The sequence below is a fragment of the Oncorhynchus masou genome, chromosome 31 (assembly GCF_036934945.1).
Source record: "Oncorhynchus masou masou isolate Uvic2021 chromosome 31, UVic_Omas_1.1, whole genome shotgun sequence".
In the NCBI taxonomy this organism is placed as follows: domain Eukaryota; kingdom Metazoa; phylum Chordata; class Actinopteri; order Salmoniformes; family Salmonidae; genus Oncorhynchus; species Oncorhynchus masou.
In genome coordinates this window covers 69,024,673-69,039,361 of record NC_088242.1, presented here as the reverse complement: position 1 = coordinate 69,039,361, position 14,689 = coordinate 69,024,673, and positions in this window count along the sequence as shown.

Below are 14,689 nucleotides of genomic sequence, written 5' to 3'. Positions count from 1 at the left end.
GTAATGCATTTTTCAAAATGCAATGTTCCCCATATTGCTCAGATTATCTGAAAGAGCAATATGTTATTATGCAACCATTAGTTACGGCGAGTCTGCCTATGACATACCTTTTGTGTATTATTCTTCAAGGCTTGGGATTCATTATGACAACTTTAATTTCCATACATTTTCTCTGAATGATAATTAGACTGTATAACTACTGGATTCCCTAACTGTTGATACATCATGCTTCTAGTCATAGTACAAGGGTTCTCACTGTGAATAACCTGGTTCCAATGGGACATTATTGAACCACAAAGTGACCCACACTCTAAAAGGCCTGAAAACTCTCATATTACCATTACGTAATGGGATATTATGGATGCAAATTTTGTGTATAATGTGCTATTGGAGAAAGATAGTGTATATGCCTTCTCCTTCCTTTAAGCAGAATGATTTTCCTAATATCTAAGTATATTGTGATGTGAGTGCTGCTTTATGTGCCACACATACATACAGTACACAGCATTACAGAGGACAGGCATGCTTGCAGACGAAAGCCAGGGAGATGTGTAGTGACAGAGCATGTCCCCTGTACCAGACTGTGTCCCCACTCTCCTGACAGGGGGATTCACAGAGACAGGCCTGGCCTCTTTTCTGATCTGGTCTTTCTTACAGACCAGATGTCAGCATCACAGCTCTGACAGGACACAGTGCTGTTAGGTTTATGTTGTTGTTTATCTGATGTTATCTTTGGATGGATGCAACCACAGCTCATTTTAAGAGCTTTGTGTTTGTTATACTGGGCAACAAAACCTCAAAAGGATCACGTTGGGCTGTACTGGGGGTCTTGTTGTTTTGTCTATGTGTGAAGGGATGGTTACACTGTAAAACCATGAAGCACTGTAAACGTCAGTGTTTAAAACTTAAACATTAGGCATTTAGATTTGTGTTCTCATCTTAAACACAGGTGTTGAGAATGCAAGATTAAACATGATAGTCAGCTTTTTCCAGTCAGTTTAAAAACAGGAGAACACATACAGTTGAAGTCGGAAGTTTACATACACCTTAGTCATTTAAACTCAGTTTTTCACAGCTCCTGACATTTAATTAATCCAAGTAACAATTCCCTGTCTAAGGTCAGTTAGGATCACCACTTTATTTTAAGAATGTGAAATGTCAGAATAATAGTAGAGAATGATTTATGTCAGCTTTAATTTCTTTCATCACATTCCCAGTGGGTCAGTAGCTTACATTCTACCAAATACTAATTAAGTGTATTGCCTCAATTGTTTAAATTGGGTCAAACGTTTCGGGTAACCTTCCACAAGCTTCCCACAATAAGTTGAGTGAATTTGTCCCATTCCTCCTGACAAAAATGATGTAACAGAGTCAGGTTTGTAGGCCTCCTTGCTCGCACATGCTTTTTCAGTTCTGCCCACAAATTTTCTATAGGATTTAGGTCAGGGCTTTGTGATGGCCACTCCAATACCTTGACTTTGTTGTCCTTAAGCCATTTTGCCACAACTTTGGAAGTATGCTTGGGGTCATTGTTCATTTGGAAGACCCATTTGCGACCAAGCTTTAACTTCCTGACTGATGTCTTGAGATGTTGCTTCGATATATCCACGTAATTTTCCTCCCTCATGATGCCACCTATTTTGTGAAGTGCATCAGTCTCTCCTACAGCAAAGCACCCCCACAACATGATGCTGCCACCCCCGTGCTTCACAGTTGGGATGGTATTCTTCGGCTTGCAAGCTTCCCCCTTTTCCTCCAAACATAATGATGGTTCCATTTTTGTTTTAATATCTATAGTTTTCCATGCATATTGATTGAGTAATTTATCTTATACTATACAAAGATAAATAAATAACGTTTTTCTAACGCTAATTTAATCTGTAAGGGGTTGGATTTATTGCACTTGTTACTGAGATGGTTGTTCCAGTTTATATGATTTTGGTAGTCTTTATAGTTATTATTTTACAACAGCAGTCATGCCTAGTGCAAGTTATGGGTGATAACATATAAAAATGGTTGAATACTCTCCTTCTTGCTGGATTCTGATGGAAACTATTAATCACTTCACGGACCTGTGACTTGAAGGTCTGTTGTTGCACATGAGCCAGTGATTTCAGACCACATTGTAGAGGATAACTAGGCTGTAACTGAAGGCCTTATGAAATGTGTAATATGTTTTCATAAAGGGTTTTCTTTTAATTGAAACACATTCATTTAGGCAGTCACTTGGTGAAAACTAAATTAACAGAAAGTTATTAAGTGCAATAATCATATGTCTGTCACTAACAAACACAGCTGATCATATTTATGAAGATTTTACCCTATCATGGAGAGATGTACTGCTTGGATTCTCTCCCTACGATATAAATATTTTTTTATATAATTAATTTCAATATAATTTTGGATAAATGTAACATTATTTGAAAGACAATAAAAAAAAATATTTTAGAATTATATATGTGTGTATATCCCTTAAAGTAGAACTGACAACATTTTAGAAATGTGAAATCTTATTTAATCTATTCATATACACCGCCAGGAGAAATGTGTCACCTCATTTTTTATTATTATCTGCAAGCACATAAATATGGTAATGTTCACATTTTCATAATTTTTTTGAGATACGTAATTCTCACATTCTAAGGCATTTGTGAGAATTCTATAGCAATATAGAAAGGGAAAGCGACCGTGTGTTTGTACAATTAATAAACACTGCAGTAAATAACACCTAATAAAAACATCTGTCTCATCCAGGACCAGAGTCTACGCAGACCGTTGCGCCATAGTCAATCAGAGCTACAGTAGGCCTTTATGCCAATGAGCCTTTAGCCGCACGGTAACTTTGTGATGAAACGTAGAAGCAACAGTAACTTTTCATACTTTGGTCATCATACTTTTATCAGGTTTCATCCATATATCATCCAATTACATGACAAACATGTTTTTGACTGTTTATTACCTCTCAAACCTAAATGCCTTGTGTTAAAAAAACAACATGTTAATAATGTGTTAAGTGTTACAGCGTATAAACATGTTATGGTGTTTACAATCTAAACACTGACACATTTTCATTGACATTCTAAATGCCTTGACGCTTTTTACCTCTTAAAGTCTAAGCCTTTTGGGAAAAGTGTTTAGTTATGTGTTCAGATCCTAAACACTTGGTTTTACAGTGTAGACTGGGGGGGGGTCTGTGTGTAATGTGATATCCTTTTCTGTAGTGATGGGGGTCTTAGCTGTTGCCATGGCTGCCATCTTCTCACATGCCAGTGCTAAGCATTAACAGATAATGAGAATAAGGGATAAAGAGAGGGGGGGTGAAGGAATTACCTCATCAACTTCATAAATGGTCACAGTAAAAAACACGTATTTCTGAATGAAGTAACATTACCCCAAATAAAAAGTGTCCACATAAAGAGTCAGCACACTGCAATGTGTATCTGAGTTGTGATATACGGAATGTAGGAACTATGATGTTCAACTGAGAGAAAGACAAGCTCAATCTCCGCACTAAGCATTGACCATTGATATTGTAATTTGATCCTCATTAGTAAAACAGGCCACAACCACCCTAAGGCCAAAACTAACATGAACCTAACTGTAACCATACGGCCATTAGACCTAGCCTGTATAAACATCTCTTATCAAGTGGCTCTAATTTAGTTGACCTTTGACCTTCATTCAAATTGGTTGTAGATTAGTTCTTCCAGTCAGAGCAATGAGGGGGGTGGGGGGAGTTGTTCCCGTAAGCAGGGTCCAGAGCAGGATAGAATATAACATTATAGAATAGAATGGATCACCACTTATTGAACATAGTTAACATTAAATGTAAGGGTATTTTGCTCTCTACTTTAATCAAAGAGGGCTCCCTTCACATTGCTACGTGTGAGGTGAGCATATTGGACGCAGCGTATGAGCTGTCACCATCTATTATCCCTAACACCATCCCTTTAGGAATTTATGGTTCAGCTTAAGCCTCTGCACACATTCAGAGACCACAGGCTTTGCCAAAACCTTAAACCTGACCACATAATCACTTGCTCTTACTCTCTTTTGCTTCGTCCATGCTTTCTTCTCACCCTCTTCCTCCCTCTCTTAACCCAGAATTTAGCCACACCCTGGATGTCCCAGCATGAATTTACAATCAGTCAACAATAAATCCCAACATTCCCCAGTATTCCTTCTATCCTTCTGTGAGGGCTGGAATTACAGTCAACATTCCCAACTTGACTTACAGGACCAGCGGTCAGTGGAAAACAGAGAACTCTCTCCAGGTGAGTATTCTCAGTGGCACAATGAGTGGAGTTGATCTCTGCATTTCCAATCTGTTTGGAATGGGGCCCAAGCACTCTCTGTACTACATGATGACTAGCTGTAAGTTTGGCCATTACTGTACAAAAACACACAAACTGTAATGAGTGATCTGTTGGTGGTTTAAGGTACATGGCAGTCATCATAGTTTAGTGGTCTGCCTCTGGCTGTAAAGGCCAATTAGATTCCCACTGAACACAGACAAACATGAGACTGAACAATGCTTGTGTAGAGGGGGGTGCAAGTGTATGTAGTAGCTAGATCTTTCCCAGCTTATACATGCTTCATCAAATGGTAATATCACACACACAGGGACATAAGAGAGGGGTGCACAACCAAAAGCAGGTGTGTGTGAGACCCCACCTGCACCTTGTCTTCTAAATACACATATCAGCTCTGACACAAGCAAAACCACAAACACACACATGCACACACATGGTGAGAAAACTGCTTGACCAGATAGAGCTATTTCTCTCTTTCTCCCTCCACAGCAGTGTCCACCAGACAACATAGGCTGATTGTTACCTCATAAGAACAGGCCATTGTGAAATAGAAGTAAGGAAGTATTATAGTGGTAGAAATGATCCCAGTTATTAGTCACCAAAGTCACATTTTGAGGAGACTAGGTATAGACACACCCATTTGGAATGTTATAACAATCTTTATCAGCTAGCAAAACAATAGTGGAAAAAAAAGATGTCTTTCCTCTTCAAGTGTAATGGTCTTTTATGTCAAATGGGACCTATTCTGTGTGTGTGTGTGTGTGTGTGTGTGTGTGATGTGTATGTATTGTACGTTGAAGGATGTGTGTCTTAAACAGTTATGGTTAGTGTGATATACAAAAGCACATGGTTTTCTACTCGGGGATTGTTTCACATCAACACCCATAAACACAGGAGATGAAGGATAAACACTAGTCTGAAAGAGAGATAAGGTGTGTCATTGGGTGTGTACACGTGTATGCTTGCGTGCATGTATGTGTGTATCTGGCAGATTGAAAAGGAGCTGCTGTATTTCATTGGGGAGTGTGTGACACACAGCAGAACCACCTAAGGTCGATGTCTGCACATTGGCTGCATCTCAATCCAAAGGCTAGACTATTATGCCCACATTCATGTTTTGCTCTAGGATGCCCACAGTACCAGTCAAAAGTTTGGACACCTACTCATTCCAGGGTTTTTCTTTATTTTTACTATTTTTTACATTGTAGAATAATAGTGAAGACATAAAAACTATGAAATAACACATATGGAATCATGTCATGTGTGACTTGATAAAAGTTTATTTGTGGAATTTCTTTCTGTCTTAATTTGTGTTTGAGCCAATAAGTTGTGTTGTGACATGGTATAGGTGGTATACAGAAGATAGCCCTATTTGGTAAAAGACCAAGTCCAAATTATGGCAAGAACAGCTCAAATAAGCAAAGTGAAATGACAGTCCATCTTTACTTTAAGACATGAAGGTCAGTCAATGCGGAACATTTTAAGAAATTTTATTCAATTGCAGTCGTAAAAACCATCAAGCGCTATTATGAAACTGGCTCTCATGAGGACCGCCACAGGAAATGATGACCCAGAGTTACCTCTGCTGCAGAGGAGTTACGAGCCTCAGAAATTGCAGCCCAAATAAATGCTTCACAGACTTCAAGTAACAGACACATCTCAGCATCAACTGTTCACAGGAGACTGCGTGGATCAGGCCTTCATGGTCAAATTGCTACAAAGAAATTACTACCAAAGGACATCCAATAATAAGAGGAGACTTTCTTGGACCAAGAAACATGAGCAATGGACATTAGACCACTGGAAATCTGTCCTTTGGTCTGTTGAGTCAGATTTGAGATTTTCAGTTCCAACCACTGTCTTTGTGAGATATTTTGATTTGTTTAACACTTTTTTGGTTAATGCATGATTCCATGTGTTATTTCATAGTTTTGATGTCATAACTATTATTCTACAATGTAGAAAATAGTAAAAATAAAGAAAACCCCTGGAATTAGTAGGCGTGTCCAAACTTTTGACTGGTACTATATATATGGAGACTGTTTAGTGCTAACATCTTTTTTTATCCTTTATTTAACAAGGTAAGTCAGTTAAGAACAAATTCAAATTCTTATTTACAATGACGGCCTTCTTTTTGTTGAGTTTAGTCACATAAATTCTCAATTTACAGTAAGTAAGCCAGTCAGATGTACAGCCAGAGTTATTAGCCACTCCTTTTGCCCCATCTCTTTCAACCATACAGTTTTTCAATTCTTCATCAATCCATGGAGCCTTAACCGCTCTAACAGTCAGTTTCTTAACAGGTGCATGTGTATCAATAACTGGAAGAAGAAATTTCATAAATTCATCAAGTGCAGTGTCTGGATGCTCCTCATTAATCACATCAGACCAACAAATATTTTTAGCATCATCCACATAAGATTCACAGCAAAATATTTTGTATTTTGGCTCTGAATAGATACATCAACTCCTCCCCATAAGCATTTATGTCTCTTCTATAGATGTTATATCCTTGTATTGCTACTGATGTATCATTAAATTAATTATCTAAGTGAGCATCAGAAATGGCTAATATATGAATGTTATCTGATGTTAGCAAGTTATTGATTTCATGAATCTTATTTCTAAGGCTACATATATTAATATGGGCTATTTTCAGCCCTTTCTTGGGTAGCTTATCAGAGATAGACATAATGTTGAAAAGCGCAGACAAAGCAAGAGAAAAAATATATACATTCAGCATTGGTGTGTGTGTGTGCTGCGGGGTTGAGGCTACGAACCCATAGGGTTGGCTCTCTCATCCCTTCCAGGCTTCTGTGAGGGAGGGTGGACAATGAGCCTGTCGTAGCGGACCCATGTCCCCATGCGCTCTGGCAGCTTTCATGCCTGGGATCAGTTCTTTCCACTTCTGGCGTACAGGTCCTGGACTCTGGTCAGGTCGTCCATTCTTTTATTAGTAGAATCCACAAGTATTTGGACAAAACACTTTAACCTCTCTGGTACAAGTGGGACGGTAGCGTCCCACCTTGACAACAGCCAGTGAAATTGCAGGGCACCAAATTCAAAACAACAGAAATCCCATAATTAAAATTCCTCAAACATACAAGTATTATACAACATTGTAAAGATAAACTTCTTGTAAATCCAACCACAGCGTCCGATTTCAAAAAGGCTTTACTGCGAAAGCACACCATGTGATTATGTTAGGTCAGCACCTCGTCACAGAAAACCATACAGCCATTTTCCAACCGAGGAGAGGGCTCACAAAAGTCAGAAATAGCGAGTAAATTAATCACTAACCTTTGATGATCTTCATCAGATGGCACTCATAAGACTTCATGTTAAACAATACATGTACGTTTTGTTCAATAAAGTTCATATTTATATAAGAGTATTGATAGAGTATTGCAACATTTTCACAAAAACTAGAAAAGCATTCAAATAAAATCATTTACCTTTGAAGAACTTCAGATGTTTTCAATGAGGAGACTCAGTTAGATAGCAAATGTTCAGTTTTTCAAAGAAGATTATTTGTGTAGGACAAATTGCTCCGTTTTGTTCATCACGTTTGGGTAAGAAAAACCCCCGAAAATTAAGTCATTACAACGCAAACTTTTTCCCAAATTAACTCCATAATATCGACAGAAACATGGCAAACGTTGTTTAGAATCAATCCTCAAGGTGTTTTTCACATATCTATCGATGATAAATCATTCGTGGCAGTTGGCTTTCTCCTCTGAAGCAAATGCGCATGGAGCTGGAGATTACGCAATAATTTCGGAGGAGGACACCGGGCGGACACCTGGTAAATGTAGTCTGTTATGGTCAATCTTCCAATGATATGCCTACAAATACGTCACAATGCTGCAGACACCTTGGGGAAACGACAGAAAGTGCAGGCTCATTTCTTGCGCATTCACAGCCATATAAGGAGACATTGGAACACAGCGCATTCAAAATCTGGACCATTTCCTGTATGAAATTTTATCTTGGTTTCGCCTGTAGCATTAGTTCTGGGGCACTCACAGATAATATCTTTGCAGTTTTGGAAACGTCAGAGTGTTTTCTTTCCAAAGCTGTCAATTACATGCATAGTCGAGCATCTTTTCGTGACAAAATATCTTGTTTAAAACGGGAACGTTTCTTATCCAAAAATTAAAAGAGCTCCCCCTATCTCGAAGACGTTAATGCAACCGCTGTGTCAGATTTCAAAAAGGCTTTACGGTGAAAGCACACTTTGCGATTATGTTAGGTCCTTTTTTCCAAAAATATTATTTTTGTAGGCGAAATAGCTCCCGTTTCTTCATGCATGGCTGAGAAATCGACCGGAAAATGCTACAACTATAACGCCAAACTTTTTTCAAAATTTGCTCCATAATATCGACAGAAACACGGCAAACGTTGTTTAGGATCCATCCTCAAGGTGTTTTTAACATATATATTTAATAATATATCCGTCGAGGCAATTGGTTTCTCATAAGAAGCGATTGGAAAAATGGCTACCTCAGTATTTTTACGCATGGTTTTCTGCGGGAGACACCATGTGACCACATGCTATATATGGTCCCTTACAGCCATTCTTCAATGGAAATGCCTAAAAAGACGTCACAATGCTGTAGACACCTTGGGGAATACGTGGAAAACGTAAGCTCATTCATAGCTCATTCACAGCCATAAAAGGAGTCATTGGCATGAGGCGGTTTTAAGAAATGTGGCACTTCCTGGTTGGATTTTTATCTGGGTTTCACCTGTAACATCAGTTCTGTGGCACTCATAGACAATATCTTTGCAGTTTTGGAAACGTCAGAGTGTCTTCTTTCCAAAGCTGTCAATTATATGCATAGTTGAGCATATTTTCGTGACAAAATATCTTGTTTAAAACGGGAACGTTTTTCATCCAAAAATTAAAATAGCGCCCCCTAAATCCAAGAGATTAAACAGTTTTGGACACATTAAAGTGTTTTCTATCCAAATCTACTAATTATATGCATATCCTAGCTTCTGGGCCTAAGTAGCAGGCAGTTTAATTTGGGCACGCTTTTCATACGAAATTCTGAATTGCAATTTTCCTGAATGAGTGAGCGTTTATGTGGAAAGAATTAGCATTTCAATTGTTATAATTATCAACTCTGAAGTGACTCCCCCACTCCCCTTTTGTCTAACAAGCCGCCATGCCGGTTTAGCCCACTAGGGCACATCCGCTATCATTTCTTTGTAAACATATCTATTTTGTTTGTTTGTGTTATGCATTTCTGTGAATTACTTAGTTCGTAAATAAATGTTTTAAGACAATTGATGTATGGATGACTCAGTGAAGACTGGGTTCGTGCAGTCATTTACAATATTTGGAATGAGACTAACGTGAGGTAAAGAAGAATTCATTAATCAGAAGTCTATTGATCAGATATGAAAATATCTGAAAGTTATATTAGGAAAATTATAACTTTATAATTCAAATATTTTCCTTGGTGCCCCGACTTCTTAGTTAATTACAATTACATGATTAATCAGTTTAATCGCGTAATAGTAATTACAGAGAGTTATTTGATAAATATCAATCTTCAGTTTAAAGACAGTAGCTACCAAGAACTTTCCAATATACTTTTAAACAACAAACTTTGCAAACAAACAAAACTGAGCTCTTCCTCATTCTGCGTTGAATCTTTTTTTCATCAGACCAGGGAATCTAGTTTGTCATGGTCTCAGAGTCCTTAACCTCTTGAATCTAGGGGGCACTCTTTTCATTTTTGGAAGAATAACGTCCCCAAAGTAAATTGGCTATTTTGTCAAGACAAGATGTGAGAATATGCATATATTTGACATCTTAGGATAAAAAACACTCTAAAGTTTCCAGAACTGTAAAAATATTGTCTGTGAGTGTAACATAACTGATATTGAAAGAAAAATCCAATCAGGAAGGGACTCTTATTTAGAAAGCTCTGCGTTACTATGCATCCCTATTGAACAGTGAATGAGATATCAACCAGATTTATTTTTCTATGGCTTCCCTAATGTGTCTAGTGTCACAATACATAGTTTTAGGCTTTTATTTTGAAAAATGAGCCTGAACGTCAACATTGCGTCAGTGGTCAGCTGAAGTCTCTCAGAGTGTTTTGTGCGTAAAGGACAAAAGCGGCCATTGTTTCTCTCTTTCCTACTAAGAAGCCACCAGTCCCGGTTGATATATTATCGAATAGATATTTGAAAAACACCTTGAGGATTGATTATAAACAACGTTTTCCATGTTTCTGTCGATATTATGGATGTTACGTTGTCGTGACCGCAATTTTCGGTCGATTTCTCAGCCAAACGTGAAGAACAAACGAAGCTATTTTGCCTACAAAAATAATATTTTTGGAAAAAAGGAACATTTGCTATCTAATTTGGAGTCTCGTGAGTGAAAACATCCGAAGCTCATCAAAGGTAAACGATTTAATTTGATTGCTTTTCTGATTTTCGTGACCAGGTTGCCTGCTGCTAGCTAGGCATAATGCTATGCTATGCTATCAATAAACTTACACAAATGCTTGTCTTGCTTTGGCTGTAAAGCATAATTTCAAAATCTGAGATGACAGGGTGATTAACAAAAGGCTAAGCTGTGTTTCAATATATTTCACTTGTGATTTTCATGAATAGGAATATTTTCTAGGTCACGACAACGCCAAAACATATTCCAAATTAGCTCCATAATATGGACAGAAACATGGCAAATGTTGTTTATAATCAATCCTCAAGGTGTTTTTCAAATATCTATTCGATAATATATCAACCGGGACAATTGGTTTCTCAGTAGAAGCTATTGGAATAATGGCTACCTCTGTATTTTACGCGAGAATTTCTCTGGGAGCATCAGGTGACCACTTGCGCAATGAAGCCACCTACAGGTATTCGTCAACATAAATGTGTAAAACTACGTCGCAATGCTTTAGACACCTTGGGGAATACATAGAAAGCGTAATCTGGTTGATAGGGCATTCACAGCTCAATAGGGATGCATCGGAATGCAGGGCTTTCAAAAGATGAGTCACTTCCGGATTGGATTTTTCTCAGGCTTTCGCCTGTAACATCAGTTCTGTTATACTCACAGACAATATTTTTACAGTTTTGGAAACTTTAGAGGGTTTTCTATCCTAATCTGTCAATTATATGCATATACTAGCATCTTGTCCTGACAAAATATCCTGTTTAATTTGGGAACGTTATTTTTCCAAAAATGACAATACTGCCCCCTAGTACCAACAGGTTTTAATTAAGGAAGTCCATGATCCAGTTGCAGAGAGGATCCTGGTGTTAAACGCTGAGCTGTAGTCAATGAACAGCATTCTCATGTCAAAATGTATTTTATCTAGGTCGGTGAGTGCAATGTGGAGTGCAATTGAAATTGCGTCATCTATGGATCTGTTGGGCCAGTATGCAATTTGGAGTGGGTCTAGCGTGTCTGGGATGATGTTACCAGCCTCTCAAAGCACTTCATTACTACAGATGTGAGTGCTACAGAGCGGTTGTAATTGTGGCATGAAACCTTAGAGTTATTGGGAAAAGGAATGATGGTGTCACACCCTGATCTGTTTCACCTGTCTTTGTGATTGTCTCCACCCCCTTCCAGATGTCGCCCATCTTCCCCATTATCCCCTGTGTATTTATACCTGTGTTCTCTGTTTGTCTGTTGCCACTTCGTTTTGTTTGTCATCCAGCGTTTTGTGTCTCAGCTCTTGTTTTTTCCAGTCTCTCTTTTTCTCCCCCTTCCAGCTTTTGACCCTTGCCTGTCCTGACTCTGAGCCCGCCTGCCTGACCACTCTGCCGGCCCCTGACCCTGCCGACTTGCACCTTTGCCCCACCTCTGGATTATTGACCTCTGCCTACCCTGACCCTGAGCCTGCCTGCCGTCCGGTTCCATTGCCCCACTTCTGGTTTTCTGACCCCTGCCTGCCTTGACCTGTCTATTGCCTGCCCCTGTTGGATTATTAAACCATTGTTAATTCGACGAGTACTCCGGTGGGAGCGAGTACTCTGGTGGGCCATATGGAGACCTTTTCTGCTTCCTTTACTCGCACCCCTTTCATGTCATTCTGCTGTGGGGAAACCAGTCCAAATCTCTCCGGGTCCTCATTGAGTCTGAGGCCGATGAGAGCTTTTTGTACGTCACACTGGCTTCCGAGCTGAACATCCCCACTCAGCCCCTCTCTGTTCCCATGCATTTTAGAGTGCTGGACGTGCGCTCTATACGTCAGGTCACCCTTAACACCACTCCCACCAACCTACGTGTGTCAGGGAATCACAGCAAGATCATCCTTCCCACCTCGTGCCTGGTGACAGCACTCAGCTGGGGTATAGGGAAACAGGTCCGAGAAGCGCAGTGGTCCCAGCTGAACCCTGGGGGGACCATATAACCGGATGTTTGTGCCTGACGCTGTCTGCTCTGCGGTCCTGGAGTGGGCCCATTCCTCCAGGCTTGCCTGTCACCTGGGCTCTCGTCGGATCCTGGCCTCCGTGCGACAACGCTTTTGGTGGCCTACTATGGTTCCAGAGGTTGCCAGGTTTGTCGCCACCTGCACAGTCTGCGCACAGAACACGACTCCTCGGCAAGCTCCGACTGGTCTTCTCCAACTACTGCATGTCCCTAATCGTTCGTGGTCCCATATATCCCTGGATTTTGTCCCGGATCTCCCCCTGTCTGAGGGCAACACACCATCCTGACTTTGGTCGACCGATTTTCCAAAGTGGCCCATTTCATTCCACTCCCCAAAATACCCTCAGCCAAGGAGACGGCCCAGCTTATGGTGCAGTACGTCTTCCTGATCCACAGACTCCCAGTGAACAATGTCTCCGGCCCAGGGTCCACAGTTCTCGTCCCAGTTCTGGAAGGCGTTCTGTATGCTCATTGCGTCATTGGCCAGCCTGTCCTCCAGATTCCACCTCCTTGTCCAACGGCCAGTCGGAACCAACCAACCAGGACTCTTCGCTACCTTGTCTCTGCCAACCCTACCACCTAGAGTCAGCAACTGGTATGGGTTGAGTGCGCTCACAACACCCTTCCTTTCTCTGCCACATGTCTCTTGCCCTTCGAGTGTTCCTTGGGATATCAGCCTCCACTCTTCCCTGATCAAGAGGAGGAAGTTAGCAATCCCCCTGCACAGATGTTCATCTGCTGCTGTCGCCGTACCTGGAAGAAATCCCAGGCCACTCCATTGAAGACCACTTCCAAGTATAGGCGACAAGCGGATCGCCACAGGACCCTGGCTCCACACTATCAGCTCAGGCAGAGGGTATGGCTCTCCTCCCAGGACCTGCCCCTCCGGGTGGAGTTCCGTAAACATTTCATCGGCCCGTTCCCCATCTCTAGGGTCCTCTGTATTCATCCTACTTTCCTTGTGTCTAGGATTAAGCCCATGTCTCACAGTCCTTTGTCTTCAGTTTCCAGGCCCTGATGGCCATCCAGGGTACACGGTGAGAAGCCTCCTGAGTGTTCAACCACGGGGCAGGAGTTTCGAGTACCTGGTTGACTGGGAGGGTTATTGCCCAGAGGAGAGGTGTTGGGTCCCCGCTAGAAACATCCTGGACCCAGCCCTCATCGATGACTTCCACCACCGGCACCCCGGTCAACCAGGTAGGACGCCAGGTGGCACCCCGAGAGGGAGGGGTACTGTCACACCCTGATCTGTTTCACCTGTCTTTGTGATTGTCGCCAGCCCTCTCCAGGTGTCGCCCCACTTTCCCATTATCCCCTGTGTATTTATACCTGTGTTCTCTGTTTGTCTGTTGCCAGTTCGTCTTGTCAAGTCAACCAGCGTTTTTTGTGTCTCAGCTCTTACTTTTCCAGTCTCTTTTTTTCTCGCCCTCCTGGTTTTGACCCTTGCCTGTCCTGACTCTGAGCCCGCCTGCCTGAACACTCTGCCTGACCCTGACCCTGAGCCTGCCGACCTGCACCTTTGCCCCACCTCTGGATTATTGACCTCTGCCTACCCTGACCCTGAGCCTGCCTGCCGTCCGGTACCGTTGCCCCACCTCTGGTTTTCTGGCCCCTGCCTGCCTTGACCTGTCTATTGCCTGCCCCTGTTGGATTATTAAACCATTGTTAATTCGGCGTTGTCTGCATCTGTGTCTTAACTTCATACCTGATAGATGGTGGTAATTTTCTGTTCTGCGCATGGTGATGACCTGATAAATGACTTTACTCACATCAGCTCGGACATCGAGGCGTGATGTTGTTATTGTCGAAGTATGCATAACATGCATTGAGTTCATATGGTAGGGACGCATCGTGGGGCAGCTAAAGGCTATGTCTTCTTTTGTAATACATAATGGATGGTAGTCCCTGCCACATATGGCGGGCAATCTTAGCCTGTGTAATATGATTCCACCTTATTCCTATTTTG